The following is an 11,744-nucleotide window of genomic DNA, read 5'->3' on the forward strand; positions in this document are numbered from 1 at the left end:
GGCCCTCCAATTGTTCAGGGAATACAATTTCCCATCATACCTAGCAATGTCTGTGAATGTCAGAGTTTTTTAATGCCTCATAGGACGTGCAGTACCGCAACAGCTGGAGGGCCAGGCTTTGGAGATCCCTAGATCAATGGTCTCCAAACTGTGGCCCTTTGCATGCTTTTATCTGTCCCATGAGGCACCATATTCATCCACCGATACCAACAATGGGACATAATTCCTCCCAATGACACCCAAGATGTGGCACAATTCCTCACAATGGCACAGACAATGAGACGCTATTCCTCCCACTGACACCAAAGATGGGTCATTGCTTATTTCACCTGATGTCCTGACATCCCTTTTCAATTTCCAATGGCCACAGTCCGTCCCCCTTAAGTCTGAAAGACAGTAAACTGGCCCTGTGTTTAGAAAGTTGAGAGCCCTGCCCTAGACTTAAAGGGGTTGTAAAGGTACAATTTTTTCCCCGAAATAGCTTCCTTTACCTTAGTGCAGTCCTCATTTACCCCATCCTTCCATTTTGCTTTTAAATGTCCTTATTTCTTCTGAAAAATCTTCACTTCCTGTTCTTCTGTCTGTAACTCCACACAGAAATGCAAGGCTTTCTCCCTGGTGTGGAGAAAGCCTCTTGAGGGGGGAGGGGGCAAGCAGGAGTGTCAGGACGCCCACTAACACACAGCTCCTTTCTCTAACTGCAAAGTAGAGAGTGTCCTGACTTGCCTGCTCGCCCCCTCCTCAAGAGGACCAATACCCCGTATTAGAACAATGCCTCACTCAGATAGACAACTGGATCACAGAAAAAGTCACCTCAAACTCAATGGTGCAAAAACCGAACTCCTTCTACTACATGCAAATCAAAAGAGACTGGCTAGAACTACCTGGTCACCACCACCAATCTTGGGACAAACCATCACCCCAAGCACCAAAGTCAAAAGCCTCAGAGTCATTTTTGACTCTGACATGACAATGGATGCACAAATAGGATCAGTAGTTAGCGGATCTCACCATCTTCTACGGCTACTACGAAGACTTGTTCCGTTCATCCCGAAAAAGAGGACACAGCAGTAGTGGTAGGGACAATTATTATTATTATTATTATTAATTCCAGACTAGATTACTGTATGCAAATTCCCTCTACCTTGGACTTCCAAAATACCAGATTGCCCGGCTCCAAGGTGTCCAGAACACGGCGGCACGATTGGTGACAGGGAAAAAAAAATCAATCACTCCCTCCCTGAGATCCCTCCACTGGCTGGCTGTGAAGGACCGAGTCACATTTAACCACTTAAGGACCGCCCAACGCCGATATACGTTGGCAGAATGGCACGGCTGGGCACAATCACGTACCTGTTTGTGATTGTTAAATGCCCAGCCGTGGGTCGCGGGCGCGCGACCGGTTCCGAAGCTCCGTGAAGCCAGCATGCCGAAAAAAAATACAATACCATTGGGGAAATCTAATTCTTCCCACTCTATCCAAAATGGCATACAACATTTTTTGGCCGGACTTACACTTAATGTAGGACAAGCTTTTGGGGCGTGTCCCCTTCAAGGCCCAAGCAGTACAGGCGCACCCTGAAAGCTTGTCCAGAAAATGTGGATGTTAGTGCAACAAAAAAATAAAAAGTAGCACAGACAGGTACTCAATTGCTGCACTAATACAGCTACAATCACCTCAAGTAAATGTAGTGTAGGTAAATTATTAGAGAATTCATGGGTAAAGACATGAGAAAATGGACTAAAACTGGTCAGTGCTTGGCATGTCAACATTTACAAATAAGCATGGGACATCTCCTTCATAACAAGAGCTCAGCTGATATTGACATTATTGAATTCCACATTGCACTCCACTGAAACAAAGTTTTGTACAATGCTAGGTATATTGCAAGAGGTGAGAAAACAAAAGACCTGAGGTAGGTTTATTTCTGCCGGATATCAAACCATTGTGTCCATTTTATGAGTACTGAGACATACAGCAGCGTATGGGTCTCAAATAAGCTCCACTGAACCATTGTGTCCATTTTATAAGTACCGAGACATACAGCAGTGTATGGGTCTCAAATAAGCTCCACTGAATGCTGAAGTGTGACAGAATGTCCTCAATGTATGATGCAGAGATTTTCAAATATACTTTAGTGTGGTGTCACTGCTGAAAAAGTTTGTGTAAGGCTTATTCCTAAACAAGAAACATTTTCTATTACTCAAAGTCACGTCCTACTGTATCATATAACCAAAGAGGCAAAGCCTTAAATACAACAGGAGCAAATATAGAGACCCGTCACCAATGTAAAAAAATATATATATATTTCACAAAATAATCTAGTATTTTAACCACTTGTAGACCAGCAACATACCGGTACATCACTAGATCAGAGGGGTGATATATCTCAATCATCACTGCAGCAATGATCGAGATGTCATTTTTTTATGGCCACTTCAATGCTTCCTATCAATGTAAAAGTAATCCTAGGGGCTAAGAAGCCGCTGAAAAACTTTCACAGGCGGCAGAAGGGGGTCCCAGCCCCCTCCCATGGCCGCCTTTACCGGGCTCTCCTGTCCAATTGGGGAGCCCAGAAAGGATGGGACTGACGGCATCCCATTCCTGGGACACAGTGAGAACAACTGATGTTGATCCTCCTACTCCTCCATAAAGAAGATGGCCTAGATCACAAGGGGTGTTGTTCATCCAATCTGATAGCAATAAATGAGAAAATTGGGCAACATGTTGTCCCTGAAGTTGTGTTGAAAGTAAAAAAAAAAAAACAATGTAATAAAAATAAAAATAGTCAAGTGCAAGGATTTGAACGATTGACAAAAGTAAAATTGTAAAGGCAACAGGGTCATGGGCAGCAACAGATCACTAATGCAGGTGGGGAGCAAAGGCTGGCCAGTGTAGTTCTATCCAAGACCTTCCAATTGCTAAAAAGTTAATGCTGGTTCTGACAGAAAGGTGTCAGAACACATACGCAATGCAGTTTGTTGTATATGGGGCTGCGCAACCGAGAACTGGTCAGGGTGCACATGCTGACCCATGTCCACAGCCAAAAGTGCCTACAATGAGCATCAAAACTGGACCATGAAGCCAAGACAGAAGGTTGCCTGGTCTGATGAATTCACAAATGGTTTGAGGAACACAACAGGCAGTTTGAGGCATTGACTTGGCCGCCAAATTCTCCAGGTTGCAATCCAATTGAGCATCTGTGGGATTTGCTGGAACAAACAAGTCCGATCCATTGGTGACACACCTTGAAACGATCTGCTATGGTCAGCTTGGTGCCAGATACCACAGCATACCTTTACAGGTCTAGGGTCTAATGGAGTCCATACATTGAGGGGTAATGGTGGGTGGTAATAATGTTATGGCTGATCTGTGTATACATCCTGGACAGCAAGTGGTTGCAGCTGCAGCCATCCCTGCCGAGCACAGGAACACTGGACATATGAGGCTTCCCTATAATGCAAAGGGCAGGAACACTGGACTGAGGGGCTCCCCTATAATGTGGAGCACAGGAACACCAGAAATAGGGGCTCCCCTATAGTGCAGAGCACAGGAACACCAAGCAGTGGGGCTCCCCTATAATGCTGAATCACAGGAACATCAGACATATGGGTCTCCCTATAATGCGAAGCACAGCAACACACATGGGGCCCCCCTATATTGCTGAGCACAGGAACATATATAGGGCTCCCCTATAATACTGAGCCCAGGAACACATATGGGGCTCCACTATAATGCTGAGCCCAGGAACACATATGGGGCTCCACTATAATGCTGAGCCCAGGAACACATATGGGGCTCCACTATAATGCTGAGCCCAGGAACACATATAGGGCTCCCCTATAATGCTGAAAACAGGAACACATATGGGGCTCCCCTATATTGTTCAGCACAGGAACACATATGGGGCTCCACTATAATGCTGAGCCCAGGAACACATATAGGGCTCCCCTATATTGTTCAGCACAGGAACACATATGGGGCTCCCCTATAATACTGAGCACAGGAACACATATAGGACTCCCCTATAATACTGAGCACAGGAATACATAGGGCTCCCCTATAATGCTGAAAATAGGAGCACATATGGGGCGCCCCTACAATGCTGAAACAGGAACACATATGGGGCGCCCCTACAATGCTGAAACAGGAACACATATGGGGCTCCCCTATAATGCTGAGCACAGGAACACATATGGGGCTCCCAACACAGGCACTTTTAACCCTTTCCTCGGTCACTAATGGGGGTTAAATTACCCCCGCTAGCGGCCGAAAAGCACAGCAATAACGGCGGTAAAGCGCCGGTAAAACTAGCAGCGCTTTACCGCTAATTCCGGCACCGCCCCAGGGTGAAAGGGGTCTTAAAGGGAGATTGTAGACCTCCACGAGGCTGGAATGGGCTACAAGACCATCGCCAAGCAGCTTGGTGAGAGAGTGACAACAGTTGGTGCAGTTTTTCGCAAATGGAAGAAACACAAAATAACTGTCAATCTCCCTCGGTCTGGGGCTCCATGCAAGATCCCACCTCGTGGAGTTTCAATGATCATGAGAATGGTGAGGAGCCCAGCCCAGAACTACACAGAAGAATCTTGTTAATGATCTCAAGGCAGCTGGGACCATAGTCACCAAGAAAACAATTGGTAACACACTACGCCGTGAAGGACTGAAATCCTGTAGCGCCCGCAAGGTCCCCCTGTTTAAGAAAGCACATGTACAGGCCTGTCTAAAGTTTACTCATGAACATCTGAATGATTCAGAGGAGAACTGGATACAAGTGTTGTGGTCAGATGAGACTAAAATCGAGATCTTTGGCATCAACTCAACTTGCTGCGGTTGGAGGAGGAGGAATGCTGCCTATGACCCCAAGAACACCATCAAACATGGAGGTGTCCATTATGCTTTGGGGGTGTTTTTCTGCTAAGGGGACAGGAAAACGTCACCATATCAAAGGGACGATGGACGGGGCCATGTACCATCAAATCTTGGGTGAGAACCTCCTTTCTCAGCCAGGGCACTGGAAATGGGTCATGGATGGGTATTCCAACATGACAATGACCCAAAACACACAGCCAAGGCAACAAAGGAGTGGCTCAAGAAGAAGCACATTAAGGTCCTGGAGTGGCCTAGCCAGTCTCCAGACCTTAATCCCATAGAAAATATGTGGAGGGAACTGAAGGTTCGAGTTACCAGACGTCAGCCTCAAAACCTTAATGACTTGGAGAGGAGTGGGACAAAATCCCTCCTGAGATGTGTGCAAACCTGGTGGCCAACTACAAGAAACATCTGACCTCTGCGATTGCCAACAAGGGTTTAGCCACCAAGTACTAAGTAATGTTTTGCGAAGGGGTCAAATACTTATTTCACTCAATAAAATGCAAATCAATTCATATCTTTTTTTAAATGCGTTTTTCTGGATATTTGTGTTGTTATTCTGTCTCCAAGACCCCTTTCACACGTTAGTGGTAAAGCACCGCTAGTTTTAGCGTTGCTTTAACATTGTTTTAGCGGCACTTTTAACCCCCGCTAGCGGCCGAAGAAGGGGTTGAAACCGCCCGTGTAACGGCGCTTCCGAAGCACTGCCCATGCATTTCAATGGGCAGAAGCGTTTTGGGAGCGCTGTATACATCGCTCCTAAACCGCCCCAAAGATGCCGTTTGCAGAACTTTTTGTAAAGTCCCGCAAGTGCACTGCCCCAGTGTGAAAGCACTCAGGCTTTCACACTGTGGTGGCATGAGGAGTTTTTCAGGCGCTATTATTAGCACTAAAATGCCTAAAAAACCCAATCAGTGTGAAAGGGGTCTCACTGTTAAAATAAACCATTACAATTATAGACTGATCATTTCTTTGTTAGTGGGAAAACTTACAAAATCAGCAGGCGGATCAAATACTTTTTCCCCTCACTGTATGGGGCTCCCCCTGTAATACTGAACACAGACACACATATGGGGCTCCCCTATAATACTGCACACATATGGGGCTCCTCTATAATACTGAACACAAACACACCTATGGGGCTCCCCTATAATAATGAACACATATGGGGCTCCCCTATAATACTGAGCACATATGGGGCTCCCTTATAATACTGAACACAGACACACATATATGAGTCTCCTCTATAATACTAAACACAGACACCTATGGGGCTCCCCTATAATACTGAACACATATGGGGCTCCCCTATAATACTGAACACATATGGGGCTCCCCTATAATACTGAACACATATGGGGCTCCCCTATAATACTGAGCACATATGGGGCTCCCCTATAATACTGAACACATATGGGGCTCCCCTATAATACTGAACACATATGGGGCTCCCCTATAATACTGAACACATATGGGGCTCCCCTATAATACTGAGCACATATGGGGCTCCCCTATAATACTGAACACATATGGGGCTCCCCTATAATACTGAACACATATGGGGCTCCCCTAGAATACTGAACACATATGGGGCTCCCCTAGAATACTGAACACATATGGGGCTCCCCTAGAATACTGAACACATATGGGGCTCCCCTATAATACTGAGCACATATGGGGCTCCCCTATAATACTGAACACAGACACACCTATGGGGCTCCCCTATAATACTGAACATATATGGGGCTCCTCTATAATACTGAACACAGACACACATATAGGTCTCCCCTATAATACTGAACACATATGGGGCTCCCCTATAATACTGAACACAGACACACCTATGGGGCTCCCCTATAATACTGAACATATATGGTGCTCCTCTATAATACTGAACAGACACACCTATGGGGCTCCCCTATAATACTGAACACATATGGGGCTCCTCTATAATACTGAACATATATGGGGCTCCCCTATAATACTGAACACAGACACACATATGGGGCTCCCCTATAATACTGAACACATATGGGGCTCCTCTATAATACTGAACACAAACACACCTATGGGGCTCCCCTATAATACTGAACACATATGGGGCTCCTCTATAATACTGAACATATATGGGGCTCCCCTATAATACTGAACACATATGGGGCTCCTCTATAATACTGAACATATATGGGGCTCCCCTATAATACTGAACACAGACACACATAGAGGTCTCCCCTATAATATTGAACACATATGAGGCTCCCCTGCAATACACACACATTTCACATATATGATAACAGAACAGGTGCAATGTGCAGCCATGAGTCGCCCCATTCCCAGTAGCCCCCCCTGACACCTGTCCACAGCACACACCTTTCTCTGCAGTCACCGGCTCCACAACACTTCTTGTGCTGGAGGTCACGCTAGGACCCCTCCACACACCAACATGGCGGCACTCGCCTCTCCTACCCGGCTACGGTAACCTAAAACACCGCTAACAGATGCTTCCTGCTCCCCCCACTTAAACCCCGAGTTTATCAGGATAAGACGGCGCCTCGAATAACACAATGGTCTTTATCAGTGCTACTTTTTACACCATTTCTGAAACAGGCGCATCCAGGACAGCCTAGTTGGTAAAAAAGCCCAGTTTCATTGTCCGCATGCGCACCAAGTCGACCGATCCATACCAAAAACGAAAAGGGGTGGGTCTTAGTTGGAAGCATGTGTGTTAGTAAATTGTGGTATATTCCGCCCGGTGACTCTGTTATGGGTTCATAACCCAGCGCATCACGTGATTGCATGTGAGCTGCCGAGCGGCCATGATTAGTGTGGGCAATTCGGGTTATTCGTTCTCGGTTTGAGTGTGTATATTTTTCTATTGGGTTAGGTTGTAAGGAGGCTGGAGAATGTATTACCGAATCCTTAACGCATATCATCAAATAGTGTAGAGCGAAGAAGGAGGAATTGTATACTGTGCTTCTCTCTGTATAAGGCCTTCTATAGAAGAACCATGGGAGTTCAGACAGCAAAGTGGGAGTGGTAAAGCAAAGAGAACCTTTTATCCACACAATGCATGACAGAGGAACGAGACCAATTACTCTGCTCTGTCATTTCTATTTTGGCTTTAGGTGGAAATATGATTAAAGTGAGAATGACAGATGATGTAGTCTGTGACTAGCAAAATATGACCAGATTTTTCAAATGAAACCTGGGGATTGGCAAATAATAAACTATGTTATAAGCATATTTTCCTCAAATGATATATGGTATTGTGTATGGAAGGATTGTATGATATATACATTATTTCTCATTTTGTCCCTAAATAAAGTTTACAAAAAAAAGATACTGACTACCAAATGTTATGAAGATAAGATAGACAAAAAACAGAGTGCAAGGCTCAGGAGAGCTCTACATAAAGAATGCAGGGCTCAGGAGCGCGCTACATAAAGAATGCAGGGCTCAGGAGCGCGCTACATAAAGAATGCAGGGCTCAGGAGTACGCTACATAAAAAATGCAGGGCTAAGGAGCACGCTACATAAAGAATGCAGGGCTCAGGAGAGGGCTACATAAAGAATGCAGGGCTCAGGAGAGCGCTACACAAAATAATGCAGGGCTCAGGAGAGCGCTACATAAAGAATGCAGGGCTCAGGAGAGCGCTACACAAAATAATGCAGGGCTCAGGAGAGCGCTACATAAAGAATGCAGGGCACAGGAGCGCGCTACATAAAGAATGCATGGCTCAGGAGAGCGCTACATAAAGAATGCAGGGCTCAGGAGCGCGCTACATAAAGAATGCAGGGCTCAGGAGAGTGCTACATAAAGAATGCAGGGCACAGGAGCGCGCTACATAAAGAATGCAGGGCTCAAGAGAGCGCTACATAAAGAATGCAGGACTCAGGAGAGCGCTACATAAAGAATGCAGGACTCAGGAGAGCGCTACATAAAGAATTCAGGACTTAGGAGGGCGCTACATAAAGAATGAAGGCTAAGGAGCGCACTACATAAAGAATGCAGGGCTAAGGAGCACGCTACATAAAGAATGCAGGAATACATATACTGTATATATATATATATATATATATATATATATATATATATATATATATATATATATATATATATATATATATATTATTTTTTTTTAATGAGTGCACATTTTATTTAAATGTATGCAATGATATACCAGACCGATATCAGTGGAGCCATAGAATTTTTTTTAGTATACAGTATATGTTATACTTGACACAGCAATAGTCAATGACCAGTAGAGACAGGTATAGCATAGCATAATACATAGCCAACATATGAAGGGAAGAAAATAAAAGAGGGGGAAAGGGAAGAAAGAAAAGAGGGTGAAAGGGAAGGGATCAGGGAGAGTAAACCAACAGAAAAAAACAGGGTATGAGAGTAACAAGGGAGAAAGGGGTCAGCAGGGGCGTCGTTAGGCCCGGGCTAGGGGGGCTGGAGCCCCGAATGTGACCCCGAAAAGCCCCGAGTCTCAAAAAGGCACCATACACTAGTTAGCCCCGAACGCCGCCGAGCAGGAAGCGATCTGATCCGCCGAGTCACAGGTCCCGCCTTCTGGAGCCTGCAGAACATATGATAGACGTCCCAGTGGTCCAATGTCCAACCGTGGGATGTGTGACGTCCATCATACACGCCGCCGGCTCCAGAAGGCGGGAATTTCCAATCCCGCAGTCGCCGCCACATCACAATACTGAGATCCTCGCTCAGCGCTGAAGCGGGACTCAGAAGACTGAGGATGGAGAGATGAGATCAGGGCAGCGGAGGAGCGGTCGCGCCATGCCCGGACCGCGGCCCCCGAGAGACTGCCAGGCTGCAAGACAAGTCTCATCTAGCCTCTCCGCGGCCGCCCGGGTGGACGTAAACACAGAGGGTGGAGAAGCTAGATGAGAAGCCTTCGGCCTCTCCACGGCCGGGGGGGGGGGCGTGACTGTGGGCGGGGAGGAGCCAGAGCAGACACCCGCTGGCTGCTGCTACAACACCGGCCCAGATAGCAGAAAACGTGAGTACAGCCCCCCCTCCTGTAACCTGGATAGGAGAAGCAGTGGGGGCGGCTGCATATAAAAAATCCTTTTCTCCATCTCACTTCTGCAATATTGGAATGCCAGAGGCTGCTGGAGGTGTAGGAAAAGCAGGCATTCCAATACTGCAGAAGGGAGATGGAGAAAAAGATTTTTTATATGCAGCCGCCCCCACTGCTCCTCCTATACCACCCATACTCTTTGCCTCCTTGTGATCTCCACCTCCCCCCAGTACTCTGCCACCCCCCAGTGATCTCTGCCAACCCCAGTGATCTCTGCCACCCCCCAGTGATCTCTGCCACCCCCCAGTGATCTCCACCTCCCCCCAGTACTCTGCCACCCCCAGTGATCTCCACCTCCCCCCAGTACTCTGCCACCCTCTCCAGTGCTCTCTGCCACACCACCCCCCAGTGCTCTCTGCCACACCACCCCCCAGTGCTCTCTGCCACCCCTTTAACCCATTCTGACAAGATATTATTTTTCTTACCTTGTGAAGCCAGTGATGCTCACCTAAGTCCTATATCTAGGTCCCTCAACCATCCCTGAAAAAGGACCTAACAAGTAAGTAAACAGAAGAGGAAATGGCTGTGGGCTGGGGCATCATGTAACGCGGTTTAAGGTAAGTGAAAAGGGCATTTATCCTAAATATCTTTATACTGGGGAGGGGTTGAGAATACTTCTCAAATCTGACAACATGTAATCCATGTACCCTAAGAAAAAAGGGAGAGTAAAAGCTGATGCAATCACTAATAATTAATAATGGGTATTAGGTAGCATGTACAAATTAAGTAAAATGGCAAGAGCCGAGCATGTCACTTCTATGTATTTAGCTGTATAGAGTAGTTTACAAATAACTTGTATATGTTTACAAATACCTTGTATGGTTCTACATATAACGTGTATGTGTCTACTAATAACTTGTATGGTTTATAGTTGATTGTGTATGTATGTAGGTCAGGTCAGTGTATGTAGAACAGGTCAGTGGGTCAGGTCAGTGTATGTAGGACAGGGTCAGTGTATGTAGGACAGGTCAGTGTATGTAGGACAGGGTCAGTGTATGTAGGACAGGTCAGTGTATGTAGGACAGGTCAGTGTATGTAGGACAGGGTCAGTGTATGTAGGACAGGTCAGTGTATGTAGTACAGGGTCAGTGTATGTAGGACAGGTCAGTGTATGTAGGACAGGGTCAGTGTATGTAGGACAGGTCAGTGTATGTAGGACAGGGTCAGTGTATGTAGGACAGGTCAGTGTATGTAGGACAGGGTCAGTGTATGTAGGACAGGTCAGTGTATGTAGGACAGGGTCAGTGTATGTAGGACAGGTCAGTGTATGTAGGACAGGGTCAGTGTATGTAGGACAGGTCAGTGTATGTAGGACAGGTCAGTGTATGTAGGACAGGGTCAGTGTATGTAGGACAGGTCAGTGTATGTAGGACAGGGTCAGTGTATGTAGGACAGGTCAGTGTATGTAGGACAGGTCAGTGTATGTAGGACAGGGTCAGTGTATGTAGGACAGGTCAGTGTATGTAGGACAGGGTCAGTGTATGTAGGACAGGTCAGTGTATGTAGGACAGGGTCAGTGTATGTAGGACAGGTCAGTGTATGTAGGACAGGGTCAGTGTATGTAGGACAGGTCAGTGTATGTAGGACAGGGTCAGTGTATGTAGGACAGGTCAGTGTATGTAGGTTATGTCAGAACGAACACACACACACGTAGAACAGAGTATGTGTGTCAGGTAGGTCACCCCGCGCCACTCCACTGACCGAGCCCGAACCCCCCCCCCCCCAGGTGCCGGCTTGGCTTCGGGCTGAAGCCCCTGGTCTTTTTG

General features: G+C 46.4%; 1 protein-coding gene across 1 annotated transcript in view; it reads right to left on the reverse strand.

Annotated features, from left to right (window-relative positions):
* TMEM161B (transmembrane protein 161B) overlaps positions 1–7,479 on the reverse strand; it is a 48,339-nt gene extending 40,860 nt beyond the window's left edge. The window contains exon 1 of the mRNA XM_040341869.1: positions 7,244–7,479. The gene's annotated coding sequence lies outside the window, so the exon portion shown is untranslated. The remainder of the gene's footprint in view (positions 1–7,243) is intronic.
* Positions 7,480–11,744: the final 4,265 nt, after the last annotated feature.

Source organism: Rana temporaria, chromosome 1, assembly GCF_905171775.1.
Source record: "Rana temporaria chromosome 1, aRanTem1.1, whole genome shotgun sequence".
NCBI lineage: Eukaryota > Metazoa > Chordata > Amphibia > Anura > Ranidae > Rana > Rana temporaria.